The sequence below is a fragment of the Balaenoptera borealis genome (genome assembly GCF_965194805.1).
Source record: "Balaenoptera borealis genome assembly, chromosome: 8".
Taxonomy (NCBI): Eukaryota; Metazoa; Chordata; class Mammalia; order Artiodactyla; family Balaenopteridae; genus Balaenoptera; species Balaenoptera borealis.
The window spans coordinates 46,071,593-46,094,597 of NC_138865.1; the positions used below are offsets into that span (position 1 = coordinate 46,071,593).

At 37.5% G+C, this 23,005-nt stretch overlaps 1 protein-coding gene and 1 long non-coding RNA gene across 5 annotated transcripts in view; both read left to right on the plus strand.

Moving 5' to 3' along the window:
- Positions 1–23,005, plus strand: part of LINGO2 (leucine rich repeat and Ig domain containing 2) — a 1,216,268-nt gene that overhangs the window by 348,727 nt on the left and 844,536 nt on the right. The gene's annotated exons all lie outside the window — the stretch shown is intronic.
- Positions 1,617–12,913, plus strand: LOC309634020. The gene is made up of 2 exons (XR_014247818.1): positions 1,617–10,040; positions 10,364–12,913. It is a non-coding gene; the product is annotated as an uncharacterized lncRNA (long non-coding RNA).

A 23,005-nucleotide genomic window follows, 5' to 3' on the forward strand; every position in this document is an offset into this window, starting at 1 on the left:
AAAATATCAGTTGTGCTGTTTTGTATTCTTTCATACTATCTTGTATTTGTCTAATGATGTCTGCTTGGCTGTCCAGAACAGGGGTACTGTGGCCCAGTACTTAAAGCAGCTGTGGTCTTTCTCAACTTTCAAATGGTAGCCAGGTTCTGCTGATTCTACCTCTGAACTTTCTCTTAATCTTCTCTTATTCCTTTATCTGCTGTTCCCACCCCCAACTCCCAATGTTGGTTTAGGCTTATATCTGGATTCTCACCTGTTCTCTCTGTTTCCAGCCTCTCTTCACAGCCCATAATTGACTGTAGAATCATACCTACATCCTGGTATACTCTTTACTCACCCTACTGTAGTCATCATATCTTGAATATGGCAAACTCTGAAGTTTTTTTTTTTTTTGGCTTTTGCAAATGTTATACCTTTTATTTCTATAACATTTTTAATACCCCAACATCTTTCCCCTACACAGAGACATAACCTTCACACCAATAACGCTTCTATCCATTTTCTAACTGTCAAATTCCTATCATATTTAAAGCCCCAAGGGAAATATTTTATTCTCTGTGGAGCCTTCCCCAATTCCCCAAAACAGAACTCATATATAAACCCTCTCTATTGCTTTGCAAATGGTGACACTATGAGTGCAAGGTATTGCATAGTAATTATGTACACTTAAAAATTACAGCTAATTGGCCCCTCAAGGGCAGAGCCATATCTTAGCCAACTGTGGATCACTGACTTATAGCATGATAACTGGTACTAGGCTGTTTAATAATTGTAATAATAGATAACAATTTTGAGCACTTGTGAAGCATGAGCTTAGATTGAAGCGTCTCAACCTTGGCACTATTAACATTTTGCACCTGTTAATTCTTTAGTGTGCTGTGGTGTCCTCTAAGGTATTGTAGGATTTTTATCAAGATTCTTGTCCTTTCCCCATTAGATGCCAGTAGTACCTTCTCCCAAGTTGTGATGCTCAAAATTGTCTTCCATCATTGCCACATGTCCCTTGGATGGGAAGAATTGTCCCCAGTTGAGAACAGTTGACTTACATAGCTTCTGTCATTTAATCCTCATAATTACCTCAGGAGGCAGCCATAGATTTTTTCTTTTCTCTTTTCCAAGAGAGGAAATTGTGGCTTAGGTGATACTGGTAGGAGATTGTAAGACCTTGATTTAAACCCCAGATGTCTCTGGAGCATGTGTTCCTGATCACTAAGCTGCATTGTATTCTAATCCATAGCTGCTGAATACTTTATCTTTAATATTTGAAAACTAGTCTCATTTCTTCATAACATACTATTAAGAGAAATTTTAATTCACTTCAAGATTTGGTGAGTAAAGAGTCTGTGAAATGTTTTCAAGTGTGTTTGAGTGAAGATAAAACACAACTGTGGGGACTTCCCTGGTGACACAGTGGTTAAGAATCCGCCTGCCAATGCAGGGCACATGGGTTCGAGCCCTGGTCTAGGAAGATCCCACATGCCGCGGAGCAACTAAGCCCGTGAGCCACAACTACTGAGCCTGCGCTCTAGAGCCCGCGAACCACAAGTACTGAAGCCCGCGTGCCTAGAGCCCGTGCTCCACAACAAGAGAAACCACCACAATGAGAAGCCCGTGCATCGCAACAAAGAATAGCCCCCGCTTGCCACAAATAAAGCCCACGCGCAGCAACATAGACCAAACGCAGCCAAAACACCCCCAAAAAACAAAAAACACAATTGTGCATATGTGCTTGACTAATAGACATGCGGAATTTGCAGGAATCTTTATAGGTCTCCAGCCCAAACTCTCAGTCCCCAAAGGAACCTCTTCTGTTTCATCCATACACAAAGATGTGGAAACCACAATGATGATAATTTAATTTGAACGTCATTTGTAAACAAGTTGCCCTCTTGGAGACAAGATAGTTTTCTGAAATGAGCACGGGACTAAGAGCTGGGAGCCATATGGTTCCAGGTCCGCCACACACCTGCTCATCAGCCCTCATCCTATGTTAGACCCAGCTTCATCCTCTGAGAAATGGAAACAATAATTACAGCCCTGGTCATCACATGCGAAATTATTCACGTGTTTCCTCAAAAAGACAGTACTAGATAAACGAGGAACATTGCTGTTGTTTTGTAGGCGCACAGATATTTTACTTGTTAGGCTGAGAAGGAATGTATCCTCTTAAGATTATTCTTACAGGAAATGTTGGGCAACCAACTGGTAGAAGAGTGAAACAATGATGTGGAAACAATCTCTTTTACTCCATCTGGAGGCATCTTATTCTTCAAGCCAACCTCACATAAGAATATCAGTACATTTCCTTTGGGTCTTAATATCTAACTTGTCTTTTTTTCAAAAGATAGTATGGTGGTACCAATGATTTGTTTATTTGTGTAGTGCCTTCCCCAGGACAGAAGCTCAGTAGCTGTGGGACTGTATTTTTAGGTGTGTGTGTGTGTATGAGATTAATATCTCCTAATCCCTGAAATATGATATTTCTTGCCTTTTGTCCTGGTGCTACTTCAAAACTTCTACTTGGGTACTCATTAGTATTTGTTGAATCCGTACTTTGAGAGGGAAAATGCACGCGCACGTCTTTCTCTTCTGAATTATCAAGGCTTTATGAATATTGACTGGCAAGGAGGCTATAGGTGGACCCATCCTTATTTAAATACATACATCCATACCACCTTGATCCTACAGCTTGTGATCTATAATGAACAGATAATCTTAGCATTTAGGCATGGTTATTCATTTCTAACACCTTCCTCCCCTGTCCATTAAAGATAAGATAGAATAATGTACCTTCAGCGTATGTTCTTTACCTCTTTTTGTGCTCTCAGTGAATGGTGATGTACAGGTACTTTTACCAATCTTTTGCCAGTTTCCTGATAGCAGTTGGAAGTCAGCCTTGTGGGGAGGGACCTTCATGATTTGGGTTAAGCCTTACTGCTGTATCTACTATACTTAGTAGGACTATTATTGTCTCTTCTCAAGTTTGTAAACCTTTGATATTATCTTCAAATGTGATTAGATATACCTTCACACATTATTTTCCTTAAAAGTATTAATTAATTCAATGTAAATAATTAAAGCCCTATAAGTTTTCATGGTTTGCTGTTATAGGGGCCTCAAAAACTAGAAGTGGTTTGGGCTTCTTTCAGTGTGTTTCTCATCCTGTATATGAGAATTAGAATAACCTATCTCATAGAAGGTATTTACAAACTATATTAAATAAGGTAAATAATGGCCACTGTATTACTTTGGATATGAAGCTGAGAAGCTGCAAATGGCCTCCAGTGAGTTGCAGGTTAAATTCAAGATGGTAAGCAGCATAGTGATCCCCTCCCCAAAGATGTTCACATCCTAATCACTGGAATCTATGAATTTCTTAGGTTAAATGACATAGAGGAATTAATGTTGCAGATGGGTTTGAGGTTATTAATCATCTGACTTTAAAATAGGGAGATTATCCTGGGTTATCTGGGTAGGCTCAGAGTAATCACAAGGACCCTTACAAGTAGAAGAAGGGGGCAGAAGAGATAGAACCAGAGAGATGCCAGTGTGAGAAAGGCTCTGCCCAACTTTGCTGGCTGTGAAGATGGAGAAAGGGATTATGATCCACAGATCGTGGAGACCTCTAGAAGCTGGAAGGGAAACACAGAACTAGATTGTTTCCTAGAACTTCCACAAGGAATACCACCCTTTAACAGCTTGATTTTAACCCAGTAAGATCCATTTCAAATTTCTGATATTCAAAACTGTAAGATAATAAATGTTATTATTCAAGTCAATAAACTTATGGTAATTTGTTACAAAAGCAATGAAAACCTAATATACCAAGTGAGCATTGGGTTAACATTTTGTTAATTGTTTCAGATCTCTGTTAATATGACTCCCTCAGGAGATAAATCATTAATTCTGGGACTTCTGAGTTTATGGGTTTGGGGGTTTTTTTGGACACCCTTAATGGAGCTCCCCTGGGAGTCATTCTAAGAGACTTCTGTCCTGCCTCGGGGAATTCATGCTTTAACTGGGGTGACAGACAAGGAAGTAAACATAAATGTCATTTATTACAAGAGGTGTACCAAGTGACTGTCTTTAAAGACATAATCAAACCTGTCTCTGACATGTGTGCAAGATGGGCGTATTGTTGAGAATTTCCTATCTGATCTAATTTCCTCTCTTTCCAGAACCAGTCACATTGGGTGCTCTTATTCAAACAAGAGCACGAAGAGGAATTCAAATAGTCAGTGTAGGCTAGGTTATGACACAATAACAATAAGCCCTATCACAACAGTTTATTTCTAACTGATACTATGTTTCCCAGTTGTGGACACTGGCAGGAAGTTTGTTGCATATTGACTTTGTTTCAAGACTCTGTTTAATATGCACTCCATCCTCTGGAAAGTCACTGGTGGAGGTGGCAGGACAAAGAGAAAGCTGGAGGTTCTCAGGCTAGCAATGAACCGCTCTAGTTCTGAAGTCAATGCATGTCACTTTTATCTACAATTCATTGGTCAAAAATAGTTGCATGGTCCAGTCCAGCTGCAGACAGCAGGTGACTGGGGGAGGAGGCGTCAGGCAGGGTTTACCGTGGAAGGAATACAGGTACCCAGAACAAGAGTAGCACTGGCACAGGGGTCAACCCCTATACTGAACCAGGATGTGCATTTTTCACTCTTCACTCAGCTATGTGTCTCCATCTGAATATTATTAGTAGGTTTAGTATTACCCAAACAGAATTTCTAGATTATTCCTATTAGACTACAGTTTTTTAATTGCCAGTATTATATTTTTCTATACCTGGCTTACTACTGTTTTGAAACTGCTGAAATAATGGCTCATGTAATGTGTATCACAATTATAAGAAGAAACCAGATGTAAAAAATCAAATTTCTGTTGCATCAAGTATCAATATGCCTTTAAGGAAGGAGCAGTTTGAAAAGGAAACCATAGAACCAAAATAGGTCTTAGAAGCACTCATTCATTCATTCAGTAAGCATTTACTAAACCCTTACTGTGTACCCAGTGATGTGCTAGGTGGTGGGTATTAGCACAGAAAAAATAGACAAAGTCTTCACTATTATAACCTAGTAGAAGATTAAAAAAAAATAGACCAGCAAGTTACAGAACACTGCGATGAATACTAAAGCAAGAAAGAGTACGGGGTGCTCTGGGCATGTATAAGAAACTTGCCTAACCCAGACGTGATAACAGGTCAGGGAGATTTCTTGGAAAAATTGTGATCTAAGCTGAGCACTAAGGGATAGGTAGAAGTTAGTTAAGTAAAAAGGAAGGGAGGGTTAGCTTGGATACAGAGTGAGGAGGGGAAGAGTATTGCAAAGCTGGGGAACTAGCGTAAAGTGTAAAGCCCTAGAGGCTAGAGATATTGGGGCTTGGCAAGTGTGTAGTATCTACCCTCGCAGAAAAATAATGAGCCAGCTTTCAGCACTGTAGAAGTCTCAGCTTCCTCTGTTACTTATGCACTGTGCCATATGTGGGCATAGTTGTAAAGGCAAGGCGATGCTATTAGATCAGTTTTCGTTGTCTGCCTAACTCTACAGTTAGAAAGGTTTCTTCATCCAATTTAGATCCTGTTTCAAATTGCAATGGTAACTTGGAATGGATTGCATTTTAGTTAACACAGGTGGTGTTCTTCTGGGCTTGTGTGGTACACATACAGAGCTGCAGGCTGGTTTTTAGTGTTTTCACATGCCAGATTCAGTGTCGTACTAGGGACTGATTTACTTACAACAGGGAGGAAAAGAGGTGCCTTAAGTGTTTGCAATTTGCTACACAAAATTTTTTTTTTAGATTAAGCCCAAATTTATGCATTTTTGAAATGACAGTTACTAAACCATAAACCAGAAGTGTTTTGCTAGGTGTGTTTTAAACAGAAGAGCTTTAAAAATGTAAGAGCTACAAGATATTTTTGACCAAGTTTACCCATTGGTGGTGGTAGAAAAATCTAAGCATAAAAACCCTGGTGTTTGAGCTGTTTTTTTTTCCCCTCCTATCTCCTAAATATGTTTTCTGTCTTATGCTCAGAATGGGGGGAGGAATCAAGCAAAACAATTTTATGTAAAGAATGAGTTGCATGATCTGCATATGACTATTTAGATTTCAACTTTGCAGGAAAGTACTGTAGAAACTCCCAGTAAGTCATTTTCTCTTATTACGTCAGTTTCCTGATCTCTCCCTACTATTTTGAAAGAATTACACATGAAATAATGGCATTTGCGGCAACATGGATGGACCTAGAGATTATCATACTAAGTGAAGTAAATCAGAAAGAGAAAGACAAATACCATATGATATCACTTATATGTGGAATCTAAAATACGACACAAATAAACTTATCTACAAAACAGAAACAGATTCACAGACATAGAGAATAGACTTGTGGTTGCAAAGGGCGGGGGGGTGGTGTGTGGGGGAAGGATTGGGAGTTTGGGGTTAGCAGATACAAACTATTATATATAGAATGGAAAAACAACAAGGTCCTACTGTATAACACAGGGAACTATATTCAATATCTTGTGATAAACCACACTGGAAAAGAATATGAAAAAGTGTATATATGTATAACTGAGTCACTCTGCTCTACAGCAGAAATTAACACAACATTGTAAATCAACTATACGTCAATAAAATTTTTAAAAAAAGGATTGCAATGCAGACAAGTAGAGTCAATTTGTATCAATTTAACAAAAAAAATGAGGGCTGTGCAGATTTACAGTGGTGTTTTGTTCATTATTTATTTGTAGTATGCAGAATCTGGGGAGGCGTGAGAATACAATACTTTGTTCATGGAATGAGGTCTGAACTTGGAAGTAACACTGGGATAAATGGTTGAAATGAAAATGGTATCCAGATGCCTGGCAAAAGGGCCAGGTGAGGGATTAAAGAAAAAGGGGATGACACAAGGTAGGATTTTGAAACCAGGAGTGTGGAAGTTGGAAGTTTATTCAGCAAGTTTATAGGAAGCACCTTCTATGAGTTAGGCACTATCAGAGGCACAGGGGAGACACAAGAATATGGCATGATTTCTGCCGTGAAGAACTTCATTTTCCAATGAGAGAGGAACAATAACAATGCAAGGTGTACATAATGGAAATGGAGACACTTCTAAACTGCTCTCCAAGCCTAGGGAATTGAGAAACCCCATGGACAAATTCCCCCCACAGATAAGGGGCACTGGGAATCATTCTGGAGTTTCCTAACTTCATTTTCAGGAGTTTATGTATAACTAGAACTACTTCACTATTTGGTGATCAGAACAGTTGTAGTCTTTGAAGATGAGCAAAAAGCAGGGAGTATCTGTGGAGCTGGGAGATGAGGGTTATAGGAGAAGGTAGAATTCAGAGAAGGGAGACAGGGCAGTGAAAGTGGGATAGGGTTTTCTTCCCTAGCACTTTCCCTTGTCCCCTCTGCCTTCTTTCTGAACTCTTCCTAGTGTACAGAACCTTACGCAACCTGGAATTTAGCTTGAGAAAGACTAGAGATGTTGGCTTTGGCAAGTAAGGGATTATATTAGAGTTCTCCAGAGAAATAGAATCAGTAGGATGGAAAGATATAGATGTAGATATGTAGATATACAGACTTACTTAATAGGAATTGCCTCTCACAATTATGGAGGCTGAGAAGTCCCACGATCTGCCGTACACAAGCCAGAGAACCAGGAAAGACGGTAGTGTAATTCAGACAGAGTCCGAAGGCCCAAGAAGCAGGAACACAGTGTCTGAGGACAGGAGAAGGTGGATATTGTACCTCAGCCAGAGAGATCACATTCACCCTTCTCCACCTTTTTGTTCTATTCTGGCCCTCAATGGATTGGATGATGCCAACCCACATTGGTGAGGGTGGATTTTTCCCCAGTCTACTGATTCAAATGCTAATGTCTTCCAAATACACTCTCACAGACACACTCAGAGCTAATATTTTACCAGCCATCTGGGCATCACTTACCCCAGTTGAGCTACCCATAAAATTAATCATCACAGAGATATACAATCTTGATCTGAACAGAAAGAAGGGTGATGATGGTAGGGTTTCAGGCAGAGATAAGGACTCCTTTTCCTTCCCCTGTTTTCTCATCACCACTCTCCCATGAAGGCTACCAATGGGAGGAACACCGTGGGAGGAACAACAGAGTCCAAGTCATGATAAGGAACAGCCAGAAAAGGGCAGAAGGATGGCTTCAGTCAAGGCAGAAGAGGTGGGTTGAGTCTCCAGTGGTTAAGGAATTTAAGTTATAGCAATAGACTGCCTTGAAAAGGAGAGGAGTCTTTTTGACAGCAAAGGGAGGGGGAAGGAGAGGGGTAAGGGTAGGGGAGGAAATGGGAATTCCAGCAGTCATCTTTAAATAAAACTGAGCTAAGAGGTGACCATTGGTATGAGAGAGATTTTTATAACATGCTATTTCTCTGTGGTAGGTGTAAATAATCTTAGCTGGAGGCAGCAGTATTCAGAACAAAAGCATATATGTTTATTTTTAACAGCTTTATTAAGGCATAATTTTCATTCCATACAATTCACTCATTTAAAAGGTATAATGAAATGGTTTTTCAGTTTATTCACAGAGTTGTGCAGCCATCATCAAACTTAATTTTACATATTAGCATGGATATTTTTCTATATATCCATCTCATTTTACCTTGTACAAATAGGATCTCTTTCTGTGGCCTTTCACTCTCATGGTATCATCTTAGCATGTAAGGATTAAAGAAAAGCTTTGTAATCCTATACTTGATATAACCTAAGATCTTACAGACTACCAGAAAGCAAAGGATCTTGTTGAGGTGAAATGTTTTGTTTAGAAGCAGACCAAGCAGAAAAGTTGAATTGTATTATGAGAAGTATGACATTGTCCATTTCAATTGAATGACACGTATTTCACAATTATGATTATAGTGTCTGAACTATCCTTACAATCTACATGGAACAAAGAATATATAGGTTTAGGTAAATAGCTATGTCTGGATATGTAAATGTTCAGTTACTAGATTTTGGAGTTGAAAGAATGAGCAATAATGCATAAGGGACTCATTTAATTTAATATTTTTCTGGTTGTGACATGTGACTCTTGGGACTTTCTTCCAGAGCAGAAAATCACTTCAACCAGAGCTGTGGGCTTGGCTAGGCTCCACGGGGATGAGAAACACAGGAAGGAAGAAAAGACAGATCATAACAGATAAATGGGAACTGACAGAACTGCCCAAGAGCCTCAATGCAGCTTAGATGAAATGACACGCCATAAATTAAACCCTGTGATTCCTGTAAAAAATCTGACATATAAGGTTGACTGAATTGGGAAAAAAATGGGTTAAGTCAAAGCGTATTTCTGTAGAAGTCAGGGCTGCCTTCAGTTTCAGGTTTTCCTTCTTACACTGTGCTGGTTTCATATTAACAATAATGGGAGCTGTTTCCTTATCAAGTTACCAAGGTCTGTAAGCCTGGGATTGGAGTCCTGGGGGCCCGAGGAGGGTCAGTAGTTGAGCACAGTGGCCACATCTGCCATGAACGGCGGCATCACTGTTTACTGCTTTTCCACCCCTCCATGTGGGAGGATTATGCTTACTCAGCCCACTGATATTTGGCTTAGCCATGTAGCTTGTTCTGGCTACTGGAATATATGTGGCCCTGGTATTGCCACTTCTGGAAAGAAGCTTTAAGAGCCCTGACATGGGTTTGACGTTGCTTTTTTTTTTCCTCTCTGCCATGGGAACACCTGTGCATAAGATAGAGATTTTTTGGTTTGCTTTTTCTTTATCCTAGACTTCAGACTGTATGAGGAGCACAGCACTGCTAACCAGTAGTCAACGTGTAATATGAGAGAGAAATTGCCTTGTTTTTGTAAGTCATCGAGAACGATCTTCATTGTTACTGCAGCATAATCTAACGAACACCGACTAATACACCTCACATTCATAGTATAGAAACAAGGAAGTCAAGTGCAATGTGAGGAATGCATTGGGTCTGGAGGTGGTAACCAAAACTATTTGGTCAGGAGCTGGGCAAACTCTGGAAAAGAACAGGGAATAAGAACAAAGGTGGCAGGGCTTCCCTGGTGGCGCAGTGGTTGAGAATCTGCCTGCCAATGCAGGGGACACGGGTTCGAGCCCTGGTCTGGGAAGATCCCACATGCCGCGGAGCAACTAGGCCCGTGAGCCACAACTACTGAGCCTGCGCATCTGGAACTTGTGCTCTGCAATGGGAGGCCGCAACAGTGAGAGGCCCGCGCACCGCGATGAAGAGTGGATCCCACTTGCCACAACTTGAGAAAGCACATGCACAGAAACGAAGACCCAACACAGCTAAAAATAAATAATAAATAAATAAATAAATAATAATTAAAAAAAAAAAAAGAACAAAGGTGGAAGCAAAGCCAGGGGTCCCTTGATAGTCTCTGCGATCATAGATGAAATTACCAAGGCTTACTTATTTGTGTTTGCTTGTGTCTTTACCTGCAGTGTTATCTGGTAGGTGAGCTGATCATTTTCAAACTAACCCCATTTCCATCTAATATTTTACTTTCTCTCAGAAAAGAGAAATTTCCAGAAACTGCAATAAATTCAATACTCTCAGGAGCAGTTGCTCCACAGCAGAGATAGGTTTATGGCAAAACCATTCTAAATAAATTAATCTCTACTTGGCCTCTTCTGTCCCATTTTGGGAGTGACTGGCTCAAACAGGGCAGGAATATATCACTGCAGCTTATATTAAGAGCTTCTTGAGTGGACAAGAATCAGGAATATTGACTACAAGGGAAAGATGAGTGAGGCCTGTGATATATCCTTAAATTCACTTACGCCAGCATGGAAACTGCCACTCATTCCCTGTAGACATCCATCCCTGGGGACTTCGTCACTGGGATGAGAAAGGTAAATGCACAGTGAGTCTTCTGCTGATGTCTTGTGACGGGTAGAACTAGACTGATGATCACAGTTTGTTATTATTTCTTATGGTTGGAGTGTGTGTATGTGTGTGTGTGTGTGAATGCAGCATTATTTTCTGGAATTTTGTCATTATAACCCTAAATGTCATCAGCATCATGCTATACCTCTAGCAGGCTAATTTAGAGAACATTGTCTCTGACTTTAATAAGATCTTATACATAGACAAAACTTAGCAGACAGCCACATTCAAGCTTATTGTTTTCACTTTAAAGAAATTTCTTATCTGAAATATTTCATTTTGTCTCACACAAATTGAAAAAAATTTTTAAATAAGAGAAATTACTTATTAACTATTATTTCTCAGACTGTAAAATCCAAAATCAGATTTAATATAAATAATGAATACTTATATATGTATATAAGCTATTAAATTTTAACAGAAATTAAACTCTAAGAAAGGCCGGTTAATTTTTAAATGCTTCAGTTAATTTTTAAATGACATCATTATCTCTTCACTCTCTCACACTGCTTTTAATTATTCCCCTTTAAATTGAAGACATTGGCTATAATTAATTTTTTGAAAAGATGTTATGTGGGAAATAGAAAACATCAATGTATAGCTTTTGCATCGGGTCTGTTCAAGGGGTAATTAATTTTCATAAGAAATAATAAGGAAATTTAATGAAAGGCAATTCTTACTTTATTCCCACTTTAATCCCAAAAGAAATCCGGATGTTAGGAACTTACTATTTTCTTGCTTTCACAGAGTATTCAGAGATTTTTTTTAGGGGAGAAATATGAATCTTTCATGCCAAAAAATATTCCGTAGTGTTTTACAACAATGACTATTCCTGGACCCGAAATTCAGAGAGCATCTGGACATATCACACTCTCAAGTACATCTTTTCCATACTTTTTCTTGAGGCTTAGATTTTTTTGCTACCATAAATGATAACACTCTGTGCTTAAAGAGTGCATTAAAGAAGGGAAATGTGTTGGTCTGATCTGTTTGAGGCAAGTGATTTCAAATATTCCTGATTTGTTGATGCACAGTGAACCCTCACCATTTGAGTGATCCCTCCAGGGAACTTGTCAATCCTCAGATTCTTGAATACCTATTTAGCATATGATTTCCTCTGTAAAATGAATAAATGATAACAGAGAGAGAACAATAAAACTGTGCTGAATGTGCCTCCAGCCTTGAAGTACTTGTAATAATAATCCATGTCTCAGCAAAATGGCAAACTGACTATGTATCCTAGAACTTTGGGGTCACTCCTGAAATGTAAGCTATGAATGTTAAATCTACAATGTCAAGAGTCTACTTTATTTCTCTGTAAAAATGCATATAACTGCCTGGTAGATATTTTGTGTTCAAATAGAAATTTTGGCACTGGAAAGTGTAGGTAAGAGCTTTACATTCCTGGAATGTAATACAATGTTTCCATCAAAGAGTAGGGATGGGCAGTGATTAAAAAAGATAAGTTCAGGATGGAACCTGAACAGTGTTCTGTGATTTTGCCTTTTAAATAAGACAAATAACTTGCAGTACTGAATATTTAGATTAAATATTTTATAAATGCATGTATTTTCATAATACTAGTAGTATAAACTTATTACCCAAAACTTAAAACATTCTCCCAAGTCAATAACACTGCAACTGTTCTCATGTTGGATTATTTCCTTTGTCTTTTTCTTTAGGCAGAAATAATTTATTTTAAATCTAAGGTGTTATATTACTATAGCTACATGTACATAGTATTTACTGATGTTTTATCACCAAGGTAGATTGTATAATTAAATTTATCTTAGAGAAGAAGAGACTAAGATACAAACTACTGTGTATGAAATAGATAAGCAACAAGGATATATTGTATAGCATAGAGAATTATAGTCATTATCTTTTAATAACTTTTAATGGAGTATAATCTGTAAAAATATTGAATCGCTATGCTGTGCACCTGAAACTAATATAATATTGTAAATACTATACATCAATTAAAAAAAGAGTTAAAAAAAAAAAAAAAGAGTAGTTACCCTATTTGGTCTAATGAATATAGCCAGTAAGAAGTAGAGTTGGTAATTTAAACCTAAATCTTTCTAATATCAGTCTCCTATGCTTCCCTTTATATCTAAGCTTAGTGAAACAATATATCTAAGCTAGGTAACAGAAAATAAGCAAAAATACATTTTTTTTCTTAATAGATTGAATATAACAAGAACATGCAATGACACCATTAACAATATCAACAACAAAGCTTATTGAGAGTTTGAAGTTGCTTACAGTTCAGCATACTCTCAGAGATAATTTCCTGAGCAAAGATAAATCCATTCTCTCCTCCACATTTTCCTCCTCCTCTTTCTTTCTCCCTTCTCCTCCCGCTCCTCCACTCTCCATCTTTTCCTTGGTCTCTCTCTTTATTCCCTGGATTCTCTCTACATTCTTTCTCTCTGTTCTCTCTCTCATGCAGATTTTTTAGTGTGTCTCCTCTGTCTCTTTCTCAGTCTCTTATTTTTATTTTTTCCTTTCTATCTCTCTGCCATTATTTTAAGCCTGATGCTAAAAAAAAACAACAAAAAAAGACAGAATATCCATGTGACCTAGGTTATGTGATCATTAAAGTTTCTAGACAAAAAAGTATAGAACAGGCTATTGAATGATTTTTTTAAAAATATATAGAAAAAAAATATATATAGAGAGAAACCCACGCCTCTGAGGTCAGAAAAATTGGAAATAATATGATTTTAACATGTAAGCTTTGTTTTCAGGTTGAACTGTATGAATTACTGTTTTATAGATCATAAAGATCAAATAGTGCCTACTGTTGTTCAACCTAGTATTATTTCTTGAACTTTGGATGTTTGTGAAGAATTTACTGACTGCTAAGGTGCAGCATATATTTTAGTTTCTAAAGATATTCAGAGGATTTGGAGGAGCCACAGTACAATAGCCTTAATCAGAATTTGTCTCCCTGCTGTCATTAGTTGTCGTAGTTCAGTTTCATAGTAGCATTTATCATGTTCCTTTAAAAAAAAAATCAGCCATTATATCTCACTAGGAACATAGTAAAATATTAATTTCTGTCTTCTAATTGTCACATTTCTGAGAAAAATAACTACAAAAACAGCCAAGAGTCAATAACAGACTCTTTTCTGTAATTATTCCTTATTTCATCCCAGAGTAACTTAATAGACATAAATCAAATATCTATAGAGAGATGGGATTGGTGTTCCAGAAGAGGGTCAGGGTTGCAGAAGTATGTTTAGTTAGGCTCAAAGATGACAGTTCCCAACCAAGGGTACCACTTTCTAGTTCCCTCCACCACACACACACACACACACACACACACACACACACACTACACATACATATCTTTCATTCCTAATTTCTGCCCTAAGGTAAATTGAATTTTGTTGGAGGATATAGACAGTAATCAAGCAAAGTATAGGTAAGTAAGATAATTAAAGGATTGTGATAAGTAGTTCTGTAAGAGAGTAAACATTTGAGAGTGCTAGAGTAACTTAGGGAAGCCATTTTTTTTTTAATAGAATGGCCAAGAACAGCCTTTCTGGAAAACATTCTTGAGACCTGAAAGATGAGAAACAATGCACTCCAAGAAGAGTTTGGAGAGTATTTCAGACTCAAGGAACTAACTGCACGTGTCCAAACTCAGAGGTGGGAGGGAGCTAGCCAGGTACTAAGTGCAATAACCTCATGAGTGTTGTTAGATCCCAGTAAGTGGGAAAATATATGAGATGAAGGTGGAGAGATAGGCATGAACCAAATACTTCTTCTAGAGATGTTACCCACATCTTATCATGCATATTAAACTGCACCCGTAACCCTAATTAAATATAACTTTTCCACAACTAATTGTGTTGTATTGCTAGTTGACATGGCAATCTTAGACTTTAAAATAAACATGAATTAATTTTTATTTTGTGTATTTAAAACGATTTTTTTGAGTCAATGATTAATTTTCTTAAGTCCCAAACATTGTGGCACATCCTTGAAAGGTTCCCAGGATCTGGACACTGCAGCTTTAGCATCTGTTGGATAAAATTGCCTTGTTGAGTAAAACAGTGGATTGGAGAGAGGCAAGAGGCAAGGATGTCAGCAAAGGTGCCCTTGCCACCTCAGAGAAGATTGGGCCTCAGGTTATGGTGATGGAGTGCGGATAGAAATATGGGAGCAGGTCAGAGATACATTTTGGTGGTTGAACTTACAGGTTTGGTAAGAGCTGACATATAAGGAAATGAGTGAAAGAAATGAATGAAAGATTCCTATAAGATTCTTAGCTTGAGCAACTGGGAGAATAATAAAGTCATTTACTGAGATAGGGAAGATTGTATAAACCAGTAGTTCTTAAACCTTTGGTCTCGAGACCTCTTTGAATGTTAAAAATTATTGAGGATATCCAGAGCTTTTGTGTGGATAATATATATCAATATTTACCATATTCAAAATTAAAACTGAGAAATTTTATAAATATTGATTCATTTATATTCACATGTGAAATAATATATTTTATAAAAACAACTTTATTTTCTAAAGCAAGAAAAAATCATGAAGAGAATGGTATTGTTTTATATTTTTGACAATCTCTTTAATGTCTGACCTAATGGAATACAGTTGGATTCACATATCTATTTCTGCATCAGTCTGATGTGATATCACACGTCCTGTAGCTTTTGGAAAGCATCACTGTGTATTTATGAAAGAGTGGTTGTGAAAAGACAAAGAGTGTCTTAGCATAATTATGAGACTAGTTTTGACCTTGTGAATCCCTAGGGTCCCTGGACCACACATACCTCTGACTTTAGGTAATTGGTGACTCTCAAACTTCTTTTCTCCCATTCTCACTTTACTTCTTTTCTTCTGAAGATAAATAGTTTTATACAACTATCTTTCTTTGCTCTTCTCCCAACCTTGAACTGCCCTTATAGGAAATTCTAGTACATTTATATCTAAATCTAGGTAGCTTTTCTGGAAATCCTCCCCCCTAATTCTCACTTCCCTACCCACCATTCACTGGGCTTATAGAAATTTATAACCTTACATTTGGTTTTCCTAACTCATCCTTCTTTGCTATTTTATGACTGAAGGAGAATGTTTCATAGGACCAAAGGAGGCAGGCTCTACTGTCTGTCTCCAAACTTGATTCTCAGCATGGAAGCCAGTTTGGCACTATACCCCTGGACATGTCCCATTATCCCAACTTCATTTCTTATAGTTACTTTGCTCTGTTAATGGAACCAGTTCTGTTCCGGATGGGTAGACTGGCAACTGTGAAGTGTTTTTAACAAGGAAATCAAACTACATTTTCAGATATTTGATTTTGTTCTTGGCAGACTGAATGTTCTGTACACTTAGATGCATGACTTTATAATATTCAGTCTCTTGAGAAAGCATCCTTTTATGTTATAGCTCTTGGCTTGAACAAACAGAATAAACACAGCATAGGAAAGAACAGGGGGTATATTTATGAAGCCTGATCTCACAGTTCAAAAACATCTACTAACACACACAACTGCAGAAAGTATGCTTTTCTCTCAAAGGATAATTTTGACCTGTAATGGAGATCTGGTCTTCTGGGACTAAACTATAGAATGGCACAAACTTTCCCAGTGTTAAAGTGCTAGTTAGAAAGTTGCTTTTTCCTGCATGTTAAAGGGGATTGCTGTGTGTTAGGAGAGTCCATTCACTTAAAGGATGAGCATTTTATCCTAATTATATCTGTTTTCATCAAATAGGAATACATCCTAAAATAATGATATGAGTGAGGAAATCTTTGTTAAAATTGTTACTAAATATGAAGTTAAAATAAGAAGGTTTAGATTATCAGAGAATTGACATGTACTAACCTCTTACCACATGCCAGGACTTGGCACTCAAGAATCCTTGCTTTTCAATTTGTTCATTTCTCATTTACTTCAGTTGTCATCATTCCTGCCCTGGCCCAGTGTGTTTGGGTTATCTTACAGAGAAGAAATTCTTCATTCAGAGTACCTATTCATTCACTCACTCAATAAATCAATTAATCCAATATTTATTGAGCATCTGCTATATTCAGGTTCTGGAAAGACAAAAATGAAAAAGAGTTGGTTTCTGCCATCAAAGGGGTCATGAGCTGATAGGGAAAAGAGTTGTAGGAGATGTAAAGCAAAGAGTGTGATAAGTGAAGACTGCAGATGGCAGGAAATCTGACTCTTCTAAGTAAGACAGTCTCTATAGGAGTAGATAACATTTTAGTTGGGCCTTGATATATTAGCAGGATTTCAGGGGTTGAAAAAGGAGAAGGGAAGGAGAGATGAGAACAACCAAGAAAAGAGAATATTTTGCATGGAAAAGATAGTGTTAGCAAGCTGGACAGGTAAAATAGGCCTCATGTGTTCAGCAGCCAGCTCTGAACCCCTTTTCCATAGAATTTAAGACATTAAAAAATTAAATACATATTATATGTTTGTTAAAGCCGGTAGGATATAAGATAATCATTCATGTGTTCCTTCTCATTCATACAAACAGGTTTCTAAAGTACTTCTTGATAGGAATATTTAACTTGACTAACTTGTTAACTCTGAAAAATAAGGGTAGCTGGATTAAGTAAGCCTGTGGAGGCCTCGTCAATATTTCTATCTTTGATAAAATTAAGCAATAACCTTCTTACATACGTCAGGGAAGACCATGTGTTAACATTTTGCATAGTATGTATTATCAATTTCCACTAAATATCTCTTCCAGGAAGAAACTTGGTAGAAGAGCCCACCTACCAAGTTTCAGTAAGATTTCTGTAAACTCTTCTTGCTTTGGGGCAGATAATATATATGCCAAGAATCATTTGTCTTCTAAATCTAGTTCTCTTTCCAAATGTTCAAGGCCTTTTTGAGTTTATGACTCTAGAAATATCAACTCTCACTTGGCCAGTCCTGCCCCCTACCTGTTTTCCTCACCTCCTTCTGCAGAAAGCAAGTCTCAGGCCTAGATTGGCTTCCACTTCTTTTCTTGAGCCTTCACTGTAAAACTTCTATCCCTGCTCTGCTGTGCCTAACTTTATTCATTCATTCATTCACAAATATTTACTGAGCATATATTCATTTATTAGAGACTATATCAGGTACCAGAAATAAAACAGTGAACAAGGTCAGACATGATTTCTTCTCTTTTTCTAATTCAGTATGAGACAACTGTCAAGTAATTCACCTATACTGGACCCACATTCTCCAGTTTGTCAAAAAGTGAAATAGATGTAGAGTGCAATGTTCTTGAATTTTCTCTTAGATCAATGGCAGTTTGGGAAGATTAATACAGAAAAACATAAAAACCTACAAGACCATTTATTGTAGAAGAGGAGGAATGAAGTCAGTGTAGAAGGCAGGACAGTACTGAAATCATCAGTCTTTAAAAGCACTTTGCTATTTATTATCATGGTTGTTGGGCAGCTTTTCAAAATGGTTAAAATAATCTTTATTAGGATTCAGTTTGCAAGCATCAAGTCAGTTTAACACATTTGAATTTGGAAATATAATAGGATTTCAATATAAGAAGTTCTGTATATTGTTCTAAAATAGGTACATAACAACATTTAAACCTTCCTGGCACCTCTCCTTGAAAATTCACATTAACAATTACCATAGTAACAGACTCTAAACTTTCACGTGAAGTGTATGCACTTAAATATCTCGAGTATTATGAATACAAGATGATGAGTTTTGAAGGATTCTTGTTTTGGGGCTCAGTTTCTGCTCTTTGTTGTGAGTCATTCCAATCATTTATTAAAAACAGCCTAAATGATATAGTCTTTAATTCCAAACATTTTGCCAAATTCCTTCTAAATTTAAACCTAACTCTCAATCCTGTTACTGTTGAATTATTTTTCTTTATCTTTCTGACCAATTAATCAGCAGTCATCTACCATATACCCAGTACTGGCGTAAGCACACCGAAGGATACAGGAGAAATAGGAATACAGAAAGTTCTACATTAAGGAGCTTAAAAATGTACAGGTTAAGCTAGTACAAAATGAACCATAAATTATGAGATACAATTTGTGAGCAATAGAAAGAAGGGGCACCCGTGAACACTGGGTAAGGCAGACCTTGAAGTGGGCCTGGAAGTATAGAACAAATGTTTGAGGATGGCGATCTCTCATTGCTATTTCCACCTTTTCCATTTAAGACAAGGATACTAATAAGTATCCTTGTCTTAAATGGAAAAGGTGCTTTCTCGCTATTCTTTCTTATATCCTATTGCTGAACCTTAATTTTGCCCATTTACTTCCAGAGTTCCACATATTAATTATTTTCTTCCAAGCTCTGTAAAACCATGGAAAAATAATACAGACAGTGAGCGTTCAGCATCTCCCAGATATTTTATAAGGTTACACATTTATACTTGTACATTGACTGTGGCAAAGAATTTGAAGCCTTTTCTTTGAAAGTGGAGAATTCAGCAATATTTGGATAGAAATACTACTTGGACATCTCAGTTTTCTTCTCTCTCTCTCTCTCTCAGATTAGGTTTCTTTACATGTTATCTAACATGTAAAGCAGTTTTTAACCGCTACAGATGATTGGCAAGGATGATAAACCTAACCTTGAATGGGTATCAAACCTAGATTAGAGCCTGTGTCCTCTGTGAAGGACTGTAAAGGATTCTCTGCAGATTATCCACGGGAATCTGGGATTACGCAGTGGATCATGCGGGTGCTATTTATAGGAGAGCTTCTAAAAGGAACTGTGAAGGGAGGTTTTGGAATCACAGATCCCTGATTCTAGGAATAAGAACCCCTATAATAAGAAGGAGGGTGATGTATGGCAGAAAATGAGGGGTTCAGAATATTGAAAGATCCATACCCTAAGGCACATGCCTGCTTCCTCATGTCAGATTGGGTTGAACTGGCCTCCTATTACAGTCCAGAATAGAGCTGTACCATAGCATCCCATCTCTGCTTTGGGGGAAGAAGTTTGGGTTTCCAACAGATTTAGTTATAAATATGAAAAATCCTAAGTTGTTTGTGCTTGTGGATGTGAAAAAACAACAACAAAAAAAGCCAACTGTTAACACTTAAAGGCCAACTCATCCAGAGCTGGTGAATTATCTCTGGCATCAAAAGATGGGCTCCTTCAGTGGCCAGGGGTATAAGAGATAGATTGGACAGCCCGGTAAACAGATAATTAGAATAAAATGTAATAGGTCCTCTAAGCAGAGCATGTCACTGCTAATGGGAAGAGTGATTACTCTGTGAGTAGGATATGGCGAAATCTTGACTCAGGCAGTCAGTGCTGCTTGGACTAGATTTCTCTGGGTAGAGAGGGGAGAAATAATGTGGAGGAATACTGGTAGGGCATGGCTGGATCAGGGAAACTTTTGTCTTTTTAATAATTATATGGGATGTAGCTAAAATTATTTTTTTGTGAAGCAATATGAGCCAGTGGCTTATTTTCTGGAAAATTCCTGTGTGTGGGGTGGGTGTGGGGGGATGTTCATATCATCCCAAGACACCCCACTAGGGGAGATCAGTAAAGTTCTGTGGTTCTTTCAAAACGATAAGACAAAATATATGCTTCATAAAATAATATACTCTCTCTATCAGCTCTGGAATTATTGAATTAAGTTGGACCATTGGGCTAAATTCCAAATAACATTTGTTTTGTCTTTGTTTCAGTAAGAAATAATTAGAACAAGAGGTGTGAGATATTTACAAAAAAATTATGAAAAGCTGCATAGGTAAAGAAAACATCAGCAATGAAGTATTAAGTGCAGGGAAACATGCATTTGTTTTCATTATTTCAGATAAATAGGAAAGGAAATGCTAATAAGAACGGGTTTCTTTTAACACCTTGATGATTCCAACTGCTTTTCTTTATTGATATTAATTTACCACTAAATCAAAAATAATTTCCAAAAAATCAAATTTAAGTTAACTAAAAGCTTTTCAGTTAACATGAGCAAGTCAAAGAGTACTGAAATTAAACTTGAGAAAAAAAGTAAAAAGCATAACATGGAATAAGCCAAATTAGAAAGAAATGTCATGAGACCTCCCTTTTCTTTTGTAGACTCCTTTGAAGTCTGGTGCTCCGAAACCTGCTTAAACATTTTTTAACCTATTTATGTGGAACAGAAGAGTAAAATAATAAGTGTAAAGGTAAAGTTTACATTAAGGCTGAAGTTATTCTCGCTGTTTGGGTAACCTATAGAAGGAGCAGAAACCTCCCTGGGAATGTGCCCAGGTTCTGTAATGAGGGATCACTCAGTGAAAGATAAGCATGACTCCAATTTATGGTGTTGATACTGTAGTTTTCTTTTTCCTTTTTTTCTTCTCATTTAGTCATGCACGCATCCTCTTTCATTCATCTGGATCTATCATCTATTATTGCTTTATGGGTTTCTGCTATTTCTCTTACCATTCTTGATCTCACCCCACCTCCCTTACACCAATCCATATTTATCTCTTCCTTCGAAGTTTTGATTTAGATTTCTGATGAGCATTTCTGACTGACCTGGGCTTCAGTCTGATCTCTACTACTTACTACCCAGGCATGTTACCTTCTCTATACAAATGGTTTGCTCTAAAAAATAAGGAAATTAAAATAAAATAAAAAGAAAGAAAATGGAGATGACAAAAGGTGGGTGGGAGCACTTGATTACTTGTGTCCTTGCATGAGTGTGCTTAGAACCATGTGGCATTCATTTTGTGAAAAATTCTCTAAGTTTGTTATTGCACAATCTCTATTTTTCTATGCTGTATTAATCTTTGCACATTTCTTTTACTTTTCTGAGGAAAATTAAAATTCCCTGAAAGCTTACTTCATACGTAGGGAAGTAGGAAATTGATAATTAACACAAGTAAGTGAATACATCAAGGACATATTCTTATGATTGGGTTAAGTTAAATAACTAAACATGGCCAGTTTAGTGCTAATTTCTTTTTTTTTTTTTAATGGCATCTGACTTCTGTAGTTTTCAGAATCCTTTATTGATATTAATTTATTAGTAATGCTAATGTATTACTGAAAGAAACCCAGCACTTTCCCTTTCTTGAGAGAGAGGACCTCTCTTCCTGCATTATTGAAAGCTCCACTGTGGTCCTGGCCTCCTGCCCTTCTCAAGTTATCCCACACTCTGGGGAATGGTCATTTTCTTCATATTGTACCAACGTGTGTGCACCCATGAGTATGCATGTGTGTGTGTGTGTGCATATGTATCGGGGTAAGACAGCGGGTCTGTGATAGCAGTGGTTTTGGTGGGGAATAAGAAAGAAGATTTAAAACTTCCATATCACATAAAATTATAAATTATATATCCAACCAGAGCTACTACTAAACTATCTTTAATTCATCTCCACTTTGGGGGGAGTTAAGTCCTCTTACCTGGACTGTCATATTAGCTTCTTAACAGATTTTCCTGCTTTTAGTCTTTCTATCTGTCGTATGTTGTATTTCACTGAGTGGCCAGAGTTGTCTTCACAAAACAAATCTGTTCATTTCAATTCTTGTATTCAAAGCCTTCTGTGACTCCCATTTGCTCTAGGATAAAACCCACCCTTCTTAGCAGGTGATTACATGTCATCCACAATCTGCTGCCCCTCAAGTTTTACAGCTGTATCCTGTATTATTCTGCCTGCTTTGCCCCCAGCCCACTCATCTAGTACTACCGCTGTATCAGACTATCATCCCAGAATGAACTTCCGTGACGCCCTGCCCGGTCTTTCATCAGCCCAGAAGGCAAACGTTTCCCTTCATGTTCATTTGCTGAAATGTTACCCATCCCTCAAGGCCGAGTGACATGTCCCCTTCTCTCATCTATTCCAGGCCAAATTTGTCATTCCCTCACCTGTGGGTTTGCAGTACTCTGTTTTTATCTCTATTATAGCAATGGGGATTTTTATCCTGGATTTTATGGAAGAGTTCTGATTCCCAATAATCTATCCTGTTGTCAGACAGTTTTTCACAAGATTTGGTTCTGAATGTATGCTCCTGATGATTATGGAATTTATATTATGCCTGATATGTCTAAAGTATATACAAACCTGATTTTCTACCTCCTTAGTTTTATCTTTCTGGAAAAAGGCAGTGTACAAATGAATCATTATTGATAAACCAAATACTCTGCTTTTCCC